The 12,340-nt window shown below is 35.7% G+C and overlaps 1 pseudogene; it reads right to left on the minus strand.

Annotated features, from left to right (window-relative positions):
* Nucleotides 1-10,309: 10,309 nt before the first annotated feature.
* LOC111751215 (olfactory receptor 4A47-like) lies at nt 10,310-12,324 on the minus strand (annotated as a pseudogene).
* Nucleotides 12,325-12,340: the final 16 nt, after the last annotated feature.

A 12,340-nucleotide genomic window follows, 5' to 3' on the forward strand; every position in this document is an offset into this window, starting at 1 on the left:
CTTCTTCACTATTAATCTTGTACAGTGGCTTATTCACAATAAACATTTAGAAATATCTACTGAGTTTCTCTTTCAAAGATCCCAGTATGTCTTCCCTTAACAATTCTACTTTTTCCCAGAAGACTGGATTGGGCCTATAATTACAAGGTTCTATATCTAAATCTTAGTGGACCTTCTATAGAGAAGATCAGTCAGAGGTCCGACAGCCTTTCATTCATTTAATATTCCTTTTTTAAAACATGACAGTGCTTGGCACAGAGATCAGCAATGACAAAGAGGGAAAGGATTTCTGCTCTCAAGGAACATTCTCTAGTGACGAAGATGAACTCTAAACAAATAAACTGACATAGAATCAGTACTTGGAGTTGGTAATATTTGTGGTGAGTCCCTTTACAATAAGATCTATATAGCACCAAAAATATCTCACTAAATATTATGATATTCCACTCTTAGATGTTTGGTCCTTCCTGCCTCAAATGTTTTTCAGTCTGTATGAATCGCTCATTAAATTCGAAGGGGCTGGAATTTGAAATGTATCAGATAACTATGAAATTATTTAGGATATTGTTCCCTGTACCAATTATTGGGCCATAGATTGAATGTCTCTTCTTAAGGATTCATAATGCCTTCCATTTTCACTTTGGTTATCCCACAACTCCTAACACACTTCTATACCCTATTGACATACTGTCAGTACCTTGACTTGGTTGTATTTGTGGTGAGTACCCTTGCAAAATACTCTATAATTTCAGCAAACATTTTTGAACTGAAGTTAACTGACACATAACAACTAACAACTAGTACATTAGCAGCCAGCATTTTTCCTATCCATTGCATGTGAGCTGGGTAGCCATGGGGGAGAAAATAGATGCTGTAAAGAGAGGTAGAGGACAACAAAAGAGGGTTTAATATGTAATACTTCTTAGGCGCTGAGAGTGGTCAGAATTAGAACTTCAATATCCAGATTCCGTAAAGGAACATACTCAAAGGAAAAATCCAAACTCAGTGTAAGAAGGTATGAGTTTTATTTATTTTCTATATTTAGCTACAAATCTGTCTCAATTTACTCACTGAAAAATAAAGATTTAAACCAGATGATCTTAGAATCCTTTCTAGTCCAACTGTCTATGACACTATCAGTGATACCCCATCTTATTTTATTCTGCTGGATATTTCTATTTATATATTTGTAACTAAACAACAATCTCCAAGCTCATCAATGTTACTTTAAAAAATGCTAGTCAGTGTTGGAATTGGATCATTCAAGTGACCAAATAATGGTTAGCTTTCTCACTCATTGTGCACCTGTTTAAGGCCCAGGACACCCTTGGAAAGAGCGCACAGCACAGTGACGAATAATGTGTACTCTGGGGCAACACTGTCTGTGTTTGAATTCCACCTTCACCGTTTACTGTCTCTGTGACCTTGTGCAACTTCATAAACCTCTTTGTGCCTCAGTTTCGTAATTAAAATGGGGAACTGTTGTACATATCTCTGAAATTTGTGTGTGTGTGTTTTTATATGTAAAGTGCCTAGAGCACTGCTGGATCCTGATAAAGAATCAATAAACAATAGCTTTTTATTATTGTCCTTGAATGTTTCTCTATGGACATTTCATCAGAATAAATCTTCTGGATCTTGTTCACGTTAGGAACAAGGATACTTCTTATAAAAATAATATTATATACCTGTAACTCGCAGACACACATTTTTGGACATAGGATAAAACTGTACATTATAAGAACTATTTTGTTGTACATGTGTCATAATATCTACCTGTCACAGTATGTATATTGATGAATGTTAAGCAGAAAAAAAGGAAAAACTTGTACCCATGCATCAGATGGAGACCTAAAGAGTAGAAAATGAAAGAAGACTCAAAACAGGAAGCAGAGAAATTATATTTAAGAAATTAATATACACAGGTAATGGGGATGTTAATGTGTTAAGTGGGGATAGCTTTCTTAAGAAATCTTCAGAAAGACTTCTTTTAGTGAAAGAGTGCTGGAAGGCCAACCTCTGAGGCTTCCTGAATTTACTCAGGAGGCTTTTTGGGAAGCCATTACAAATAAACACAGAGCCCATCCTAGAAAATAAAGAATAAAAAAGGAAAGGAAATGAAAGGAAGGGGAAAAGGGAGACAAGATTAAAAAGAAAAAGAAGAGCAGAGGAGAGAAGATGGGAGGAGAGGGGAGAAGGAAAGAGAAAGGAAGGGAAGGAAAAGAGGAAAAAGAAAAAATTCAAAGGAAAAAAAAGAAACATTGATCCCTCCGACGACCTAGCACTTCTGGTTAAAGACAAACTCAAATAAGACAGAACAGTACATATACGGATACAAACACAAACTCTAGGATTATTCTTTCTTGCAGAAAATAGCCAAATTACTACTCCTCAAACGTAGACAAGCTGATTTCATTTATATTGATTTGGTTGAGGGGAAAGAACATGTTCAGAAGAATTCTGAGCTTTCTTTTAGAAACCAGCTGTAATGAGCACTCTGTACGTCTGGGTGATTCAGGAGTTCTATCATTTTTGAAGCTGTAGACTAATAAAGGAACAGCTGTTGAAGAACATAATGGTAAAGATAGTTTATATCTAATTGTTTTTTAACTACTTATTTTCTGCAAGGTCTAGTGTCCTTAATGTTATTAATAATCAACGCTGGATTTCACTGAAATAAATATTCTATTGGCCAGCTAAATTATTTCCATGTAAAACAATCAGTATGTGAAGTATCCACTATAGTTTCAGTCCTCAAAGATTTGATACTATAAAAACTAAAATAATTACTAGGCTGTTAACTTAAACCACTAAATTTACACCTTACTAGAAAAAAAATCATTTAACTTATTTTTATAAGGAATGGCTTTTTACAGATAGAAATTACAACGCCATAGTAACAAAAATAACCTGGATTTATAAGATTTATAAGTCTCTCTAAGCGGCAGTAGGCAAGGTACTTCCTGTTCACCAGTTTCTTTTAGTATAAATTAAAAAAATATATATATATATATCATTATGGTTGTTGTCAAAGTTTTGCATGTATACAAAAAGATATACATACGTATATATAATATATACATATATATATATAAGGTTGTTGTCATCATTTAAAACATTCACACTTAAAAGCACATAACAGACATTTTTTTACACCCTGACACACTTGATATAATACATAGTTTTAAATTTTATAGTTCAAATATGGAGCCTTGGTGGTGCAGTGGTTAAGAGTATGGCTGTTAACTAAAAGGTCGGTAGTTTGAATCCACCAGCTGCTTCCTGGAAACTCTATGGGGCAGCTCTACTCTGTCCTTCAGAGTCGCTATGAGTTAAAATCCACTTGGCAACAATGGGTTTGGTTTTTTGATTTAGCTCAAATACATCTAAATTAATTATAAATCTTTATTAACGTATCGTATATCCTATGAACCAAGATTACAAACCTACTGACTTCCTGTAATGCACAGCATGCTTCTTTTGTTATCTGGCAAATGGACAGTAAACGTCTGTCTGATAAAATACTAAAGCGAAATACACTGTGTAGGTTCTGGTTAATTTCTGTGTTTCTCTTGCTTAATTTTACAAATTAGCAATAAACCTAAAGAAATATTTTTAAGAAACTAGCTCTATTTCTATATATCATGTAAAATTTTTAATGAGTGTCCTCTGTCAGATGTTTCAAAATCTCACCTCTTGGTTCTTGTCCTTGGTCCTAAAAATCAGGGCTTCTTTCATTGAGAGTAATTGTAGATACCTCATGTATTTATCTGAAATCACAGAACACATGGCAGTGTGCGTCTGATCAGTGGGCCCAGAAATAGTTCGAAGAGGTTACACTCTTCACACTTCCACACAAGCTGCCCATCATACCATTTTTTTTTTTTTTCAGATAACTGTAGAAGTGTATATATAGATGCCTGGAAAATGAAGACATTTAAAAATAATAGTAAACAGTTGAACGTTCTCACCTGTTGGGAAAATGTGCTAGAAGAACAATGAGGATGCTATGTTTGCATGACTATGTAAAAACTGGGCAAATTAATGGAAATTAACCTGGCCAAGCTCATTATTTAGTGACACAAAGTAAAAATCACTGAAATTAGTTATTTGAATTTTTCTTTCTTAATCAATTATGATGAAGCAAACAAAAGTTTTTGACTGAGGATTTAGGGTCATACTCATGTCTCCCTCCTCATTAATTCTGTACCTAACAAGGCAAAGGCTGGGATTTAGCTTCCCGAAAAAGCCAACGACAGAGCTTCTCGCAGATAGGAACAGAACTTTTCAGCATTTCAGTCATTCAAAAAGTGTATCAAAGACCATTTCTTTCCTCACTAGAATAATGCTCCTACATCTCTCCAACCGCACTCCAGAAAATCATGACCTTCCAGGAATTCCTACAAGCAATGAGAGACATGTGTCAAGAGAAAATATCACAAGAAACCATTTACAGGACTAGATGCCAATTAAAGAGAGTCTCCAGCCTGGACAGGAATTTGAATTTTCAGAAATCTCTTGGGTCATTCTATCTGGAAATAATTCTTCCATTTATATGAGCAGATGTAGTGTGTGGCTTTTTACATCATCACTATTTTAAATGAAAGACAATGCAAGTTCATTATAAATTAGTTTGTTAGAATATTTGGAACAAATTCAAATGAAATTTCCTCTCCTGGACAGTTTTCTTCCCTAGACATCCTAGAGGAAAAAGGCTTGAGTCTTGCCAAGAAAAAGTAGCAGACAAGCAAGTAATGGGAAAAGTCCGTAATGAGAAGAGGAAATTCTGAAATACAGAGAATACTAAATTATGAATTTTATATTAGTAAATCTTTAGATAAAGTGTTGTTGTTAGGTGCCATCGAGTCAGTTTCAACTCATAGAAACCCAATGCCCAACAGAACGAAACACCACCTGATTCTGAGCCATCCCTACAATCGTTGTTATGCCTGAGCTCATTGTTGCAGCCACTGTGTCAATCCACCTCTTTGAGGGTCTTCCTCTTTTCCGCTGACCCTGTACTCTGCCAAGCATGATGTCCTTCTCCAGGGACTGATTCCTCCTGACAACACGTCCAAAGTATGTAAGACGCAGTTTCGCCATCCTTGCCTCTAAGGAGCATTCTGGCTGTACTTCTAAATCAGGTTTGTTCGTTCTTTTGGCAGTCCATGCTATATTCAATATTCTTCACCAACACCACAATTCAAAGGCATCAATTCTTCAATCTTCCTTATTCATTGTCCAGCTTTCACATGCATACGATGTGATTGAAAATACCATGGCTCGGGCCAGGCCCACCTTAGTTTTCATGGTGACATCTTTGCTCTTCAAAACTTTGAAGAGTTCTTTTGCAGCAGATTTGCCCAATGCAATATGTCTTTTGATTTCTTGACTGCTGCTTCCATGGTTGTTGATTGTGGATCCAAGTAAAATGAAATCCTTGACAATTTCATTCTTTTCTCCATTTATCATGATGTTACTCGTTGGTGCACTTGTGAGGATTTTTGTTTTCTTTGTGCTGAGGTACAATCCATACTGAAGGCTGTGGTCTTTGACCTTCATTAGTAAGTCCTTCAAGTCCTCTTCAATTTCAGCAAGCGAGGTTGTGTTATCTGCATAACGCAGGTTGTTTATGAGCCTTCCTCCAATCCTGATGCCCTGTTCTTCTTCATATACTCCAGCTTCTGGTATTATTTGCTCAATATGCAGATTGAATAGGCATGGAGAAAGAATACAACCCTGATGTACACCTTTCCTGACTTTAAACCAATCAGTACCCCCTTGTCCTGTACGAACAACCACCTCTTGATCTATGTAAAGGTTCCTCATGAGCACAATTAAGTGTTCTGGAATTCCATTCTTCGCAATGTTATCCATAGTTTGTTATGATCCACACAGTCGAATGTCTTTGCATAGTCAATAAAACACAGGTAAACTAAACATCCTTCTGATATTCTCTGCTTTCAGCCTGGATCCATCTGACATCAGCAGTGATATCCCTGGTTCCACGTCCTCTTCTGAAACTGGCCTGAGTTTCTGGCAGTTCCTCGTTGATATACTGCTGCAGCCATTTTTGAATGATCTTCAGCAAAATTTTGCTTGGGTGTGATATTAATGATATTGTTCTGTAATTTCCACATTCGGTTGGATCACCTTTCTTGGGAATAGGCATAAATATGGATCTCTTCCAGTCAGTTGGCCAGGAAGCTGTCTTCCATATTTCTTGGCATAGACAAGTGAGCACCTCAGGTGCTGCATCTGTTTGTTGAAACATCTCAATTGATATTCCATCAATTCCTGGAGCCTTGTTTTTTTGCCAATGCCTTCAGAGCAGCTTGGACTTCTTCCTTCAGTACCATTGGTTCCTGATCATATGCTAGCTCTTGAAATGGTTGAACATTGACTAATTAGATAAAGTAGATAATATTTTTTCCAAAAAGAAGGGAGAACAAGTCCCAGATTCTCATGTGTTACTATATTCCTAGCAGAGGAAGGCCTTACTCTGACTCTTAGAGGGATTATACCCAATAAACCTTATGGCTCAGAGGCAGAGAACATTGGGACTAGGTAAGTAACTGAAATTTACCTTCTAATTCTTGAAAAGGCAGATAATCACAGTTCTGCAGTTCTGGATTGGAGCAGATGTTGTTGATCTAAGCCTGAATCTAGATCAGCTGGAACCATATAATCTATTTCTCAAACACCATCAGCAATTGCTTTCGTGAATAGTCACAACATGAAGATTTAACTCCCGATGCAAAAGGATGTGACTTAATCACTTCATTCTTTGTTGGACCAAGACACAACTTGACTAGGACTTCAAACTAACACCTTAACTTTGAGTGAGCTAAATTTTACTTGCATGCATGGCTCCTTTATGCAAAACTGATACACTTTATCAACTAACCCTGAAGCTTGCCATAGCCTTGAAGTTTATGGTTACAATGACCAATTAATAAGTACATTTATAGTTCAAAAAGTTTTAGTTGAGTTTTTTGTCATTTGCAACCAAAAGCATCCTAACAGACACACCCTGATCTTAAAAGCATATATGAATTTAGGTTAGTTTATGTGTATGAGTGTGTTTTTTGGGCAGTATCACTTGACTTTAATTTTACATTATAGTCTGTCTTCTTATCGGTAACAGTTCATTAATCTCAAAATTTTAATGGAATTTCCATGTTTTTCTGCTTCCAAACGAACTTTTAGAATTAGAGAAATGTTAGGCACAGTTATATGTAGAAAAAAGGGAAATACGTATTTACACTTTTCCCCAAGGATTGACTTAGCATACTATCACACTTTCGTGAAATAAAATTTAGACAGGATGATGCTCAAAGTAAGTTAACTCATTGCATTCTTCTGGCAGTCCATGGTATTTTAAATATCCTTTGCTGACACCACAATTCAGAGGTACTAATTCTCCTTTTGTCTTCTTTTTTCTTTATACATCTTTTGCATTAGAAAGCCATAATCCTAATGCTCAGATAACTTTGGAAATGTCTGTTATACTAACACTTGCACACGGAGACACTGGCAGAAGTCTAATACTGCCACCCAGTGATGAACTCTAGGAAGCGGGATTCGAAAGTTCCCTGATACACTGGTAACATGCATGCTATTTGAAAGACAGCTAGTGTAAGGTCATTGGAATTCATAGGGACACAAGGAAATGACATCATGAGTGCCCTTTACATCATGCTTGATATCAGAGAGTCATTCACTAAAAGATTGAGCAGCATAACAAAACTCCTTAATAAAAACAAAATTGTACTTACAGATACATGGCCAGGGATGTGGCTCAGGGGAAGTATACCATATTCATAAGTACAATTTTCAGAACAAATGAAACCTCTGTCAAGATTTCCATTTCTGTTGTTGAGTGATATGAATGTGATGCTCACTTTCTGAAAGAAAAACAAAATCCTTTGTTTTCCAAAGAGAGCTCTTAAATAAAAGGGTGTGGCATAGTGGTCAAAGAGCTCAGCTGCTGGCCAAAAAGTCAGCATTTTGAATCTACCAGCTGCTCCTTCGAAACTCTATGGGGCAGTTCTGCTCTGTTCTACAAAGTGGCTATGAGTCAGAATAGACTCGATGGCAACAGATTTGGTTTCTTTTGAGGGGCGGACCAGGTATAAATAACATTAGAAATATTTGATTACTGAAATAGTGTGTTTTAGTAGCAGAGAAATAAACCAAAAAAAGAAAAAGTAGAAGAAAAGATTGATTCTTTTAAAGATGTATAAAATGACATATTAACAGAAAAAAAATTTCAATTTGTACTTAATTAATAAGCTATGCTGGCAGAATATTTTACCATTTTGGAGAAAATAGGTTTAGATATTCTCTTTCCACAAATAAAGCTAAATTCTAGATAGGTTGAAAACGGAATTATTTGAAAAGTTACTTACAAAACAAAACAAAAAAGATTAAAATGTATGGTCTATGGAAGGGAATAGAATTCTCCAAGTTTAAGTAAATGAAGAATTCTAAAAGTAAAAGAATTTTTAAATAGAATGTATGTAAAAAACACTTATAATGATAATATAAAAAACATGGTGTGGTAAACATTTCTAGCAAATATCAAAGAAAACTAGTACATATATTTAATACATGTGGAGCTCATCAGAATTCATCAGTAAAAATTCTGATTCTAATAGACTGAGAATTCAAAAATACAAATAATTTAAAAGTTTCTGGTGTGATTTCTATATCCCACACATTGCACAAGAAAGAGAGAGCACAACAATAATTAACTTTTCTACCTTCAGGTAACTTATAAATCAGTGAACATAAATAGATAATTAACTAGAATTTTTATCTCATCGCTTGACATAACTATGCAAATTTTAAAATTGACTAAATGGCCAAAAGTGAAGGATTTAGTTATGTTAACTCAGACCAACCAAATGTTTGACATTATTTGATGAATTGTGTTAGGCTTAGGAAAGGTTGAGTTGGTATAAGAAATAGCCATGTAATAATAAAAAAAAATTAATACTAGAGATAAATTCCAGGATACAAAGTCATGCATACAGTGTGCTTTACCAGTGAAATGGACCCAATCCCCCATCGCATTAGACCATCATAAAATAGGCCTACATAGGGGAGGCAGGGACCAGGAGTGTCTTTGACCACAAGTTTCCTACTATCACAGGGACAGATAATATTTTAAGCCTGTTTCAACAGAGAAATGTTCACAAAAATGTAATGAATGAGGTCTCTGTCAAATAAAATGGTGTATTCCAATCTCTTTACTACCTAATAATCTGCATTCCCCTGGGAAGAGATGTGAGGATGGAAACAGCATGAATGGTCAGCATCTTTCTTGACAATGAAATCACACAAAATAATCCAGTGCCAAGTTCTGGTGAGTACACGTGAAGCTCATTGATTATGGATTTTGCTAATTTTCCAAGTGAAAGTCAGCCTTTTGGAAACCTTGGTGGCATAGTGGTTAACAGCTAAAGCTGCTAACCAAAAGGTAGGCAGTTAGATTCCACCAGGCACTCCTTGGAAACCCTATGGGGCAATTCTACTCTGCCCTATAGGGTCTCTGTGAGTCGGAATGGGCAACAGATTTGTTTCTTTTTTTTTGTTTAGGACCTTTTGGAAGACCATGAAACACTATGAGCAAGAAGGAGATGGGATATTGAAAAATAACAAAGGCTTCATCAGGTATTTTAAATGATGTTGGAAGGTGAATGCATCATCTTTATGAAAATATAACACCAAACAAAGCTCCCCCACTTGAGGAGATGATTTCCCAATTTGGAAAGCAAGCCAGATTGAGTCATTTTTCTGCTTATCTGCCTTGTTCATTCACATTCCTTTTGTATGTTTAGCCTCCTTATGATTAACTTAGAATTCTGAAACATTCTTTCTATAAACCTTAACATGCTAACCAATATAAGCAAAACTACATATCTAAAAGATCTTTCAGATATAAAAATAGAAATATAAAATTCTAATGTAATGTAACCTATCTCTGTATGGGGTGGAGTGAAACATAGTTTTATGTCATATTTAAAAATGTATTATTCTGAAATTGGCAATAAACACTATTAATTGTGAAAAAGGATTAGTTTTACTTAAGAAAAAGACATCAGAGAATCTTCTATCATCTAAAATAAATTTCTGGCATCAGCTGTAGCATAAGTCATCACATGCAACATAAATCTATAGACTCAACAGAACTATTCTACACCAAAAAAAAAAAAAAAAGGTATGTAGTCCCAGGAAATGAAAATCTTAAAAATATATTTTCAACAAAAGAAATCATTAGAAGCATCCTAATAAATGTTTTTCATCATGCACAATCATGACTAAGTGAGGAAATATTTACTACAGTTAAATAATTACATGCAGCTTCCCTGGAATTGACTGGATGGCAGTGGATTTCAGTGTTTTGTTTTGTGTTCCTGGTAGGGTGGTAGGGACAGTTTTTTATTGAAAGTAGGTGATGCATTTGTTTAAGACCTGATTTTCTTTTTCTGGTCAAGAGCTGCTTCATGGCATTTTTCATCTCTACATTTCTCAGAGTATACATTAAGGGATTCAACATGGGGTGAAAACAGTGTAAAACACAGTCAAGAATTTATCAGTGGGTAAGGTGGAAGGAGGTTTCACATACAGGAAAACACAAGGGGCAAAGAAGAGGACTACCACAGTGATGTTGGAGCCACAGGTAGATAAGGCTTTGCACTTTCCTTCCAGACTAAGGTTCTTCAGGGAGTGCATAATGACTCCATAAGAGATGAGTAACAGCATAAAAATGACCACACATATTGCCCCACCGTTGGCAACCACAGTGAGACAAATGACATAGGTGTCAGTGACGACAAGTTATAATAAGGGGTACATGTCACAGCAGAAGTGGTCAATGACATGGGGACCACAGAAGAGAAGGTTGTAAACAAAGAGAAGATGAAGTATAGCATGCACAAACCTCCAACCCTGGTCATCGACAGCAACAGAACATGCACCCGTTGGTTCATGATGGTCATATAATGCAAGGGTGTGCAGATAGCCACATAGTGATCATAGGCCATGACCGTCAGAAGTAAAACCTCAGAACCACCAAATAAGTGTTCTGCAGAAAGCTGGGTCAGGCAATCTTGGAAAGAAATGGTTTTCTTCTCATAGAGTAAGTCTATGATCATATTTGGATTAACTGCAGTAGAAGAAACAGCATCCATACATGCTTAGCAGCCAAGACAGAAGTACATAGGGGCACCCAGTGTTGGGCTGACCACTAGAGTCACACCAGTAAGTAGGTTGCCCACCATTGTCACAAGGCAGATGAGCAAGAACACAACAAATAATATTTTCTGACCCTGAAGACTGAGTGAGCCCCAAGAGGGCAAACTAGGTCACATTTTTCCTTTGTTCTGTAAGTTCTTCTGTGTGTCCTTATTTCAGAGTTCAGGACAAATTTACTTGTAACTATAATGACTAGTGACTTTATGAAATCCCCAGATAATCTATTTATTCATTCAACAAATAGGCATTATGATTATGTTTCAGCCCTGTACAATATTTTTAGAATACAAGACTGATTAAAATATGGCCCATAACCTCGGTGATCTTATCAAATAACGAAAGACAAAAATGTAATTAGAAACATAGGGGAAAGGCATAGATTATGAAATAAATAGGGTTACCACACTAACTGGCCACATCTCGTAGAAAATAAAATTGTGTATATATGGTTAGCACTATTTATAAAAATAAAGTATAAATAGAATAAAGCTTTAATATAAAAATAAAGGAAGATTTACTTAAAAATTTCATGTTAGTAAATGGGATTATTGTCTACATTCTAGAAATGGTAGAATCTTTTTAACTAGTAACTGAAATCCCCAATGGACATATTTCACAATTTCAGAAACTGGTACTGACAAATTACTGCTGAGCAACAAAGAAATAAGCATAAAACTATGTATAATACTACCGTAAAACAAAATAAAAATAATTATAGGAGCATGAATAAAACATGGAGAGGTACAATTTTTGTTGTAAAAAGTTTACTTTTTTACTGGTTATGTGTGTGTAGGAGTGAAAGAGATGAGAGAAGAGATCCCAAGGAAAAAAGAACACCACACACACACACACACACACACAAACTATATAATAAATATCATCAACATTAACCAGCCCTGCTATCTCTTAAAATAATCCTAGTAATGATATCCAGTTACTCTTGAAATTTCTGTTGACATTTACTTCAATATCTGATGCCATAATTCTGCTGGACCTCTTCTTCACAGTACATGGATTTTCTGTTTCTATGGCTAAAACCTCTGTGTGTGCACTAGATCCCATCCTCTTTGTCACTCTT

The sequence above is a fragment of the Loxodonta africana genome, chromosome 22, assembly GCF_030014295.1.
Source record: "Loxodonta africana isolate mLoxAfr1 chromosome 22, mLoxAfr1.hap2, whole genome shotgun sequence".
Lineage (NCBI taxonomy): Eukaryota > Metazoa > Chordata > Mammalia > Proboscidea > Elephantidae > Loxodonta > Loxodonta africana.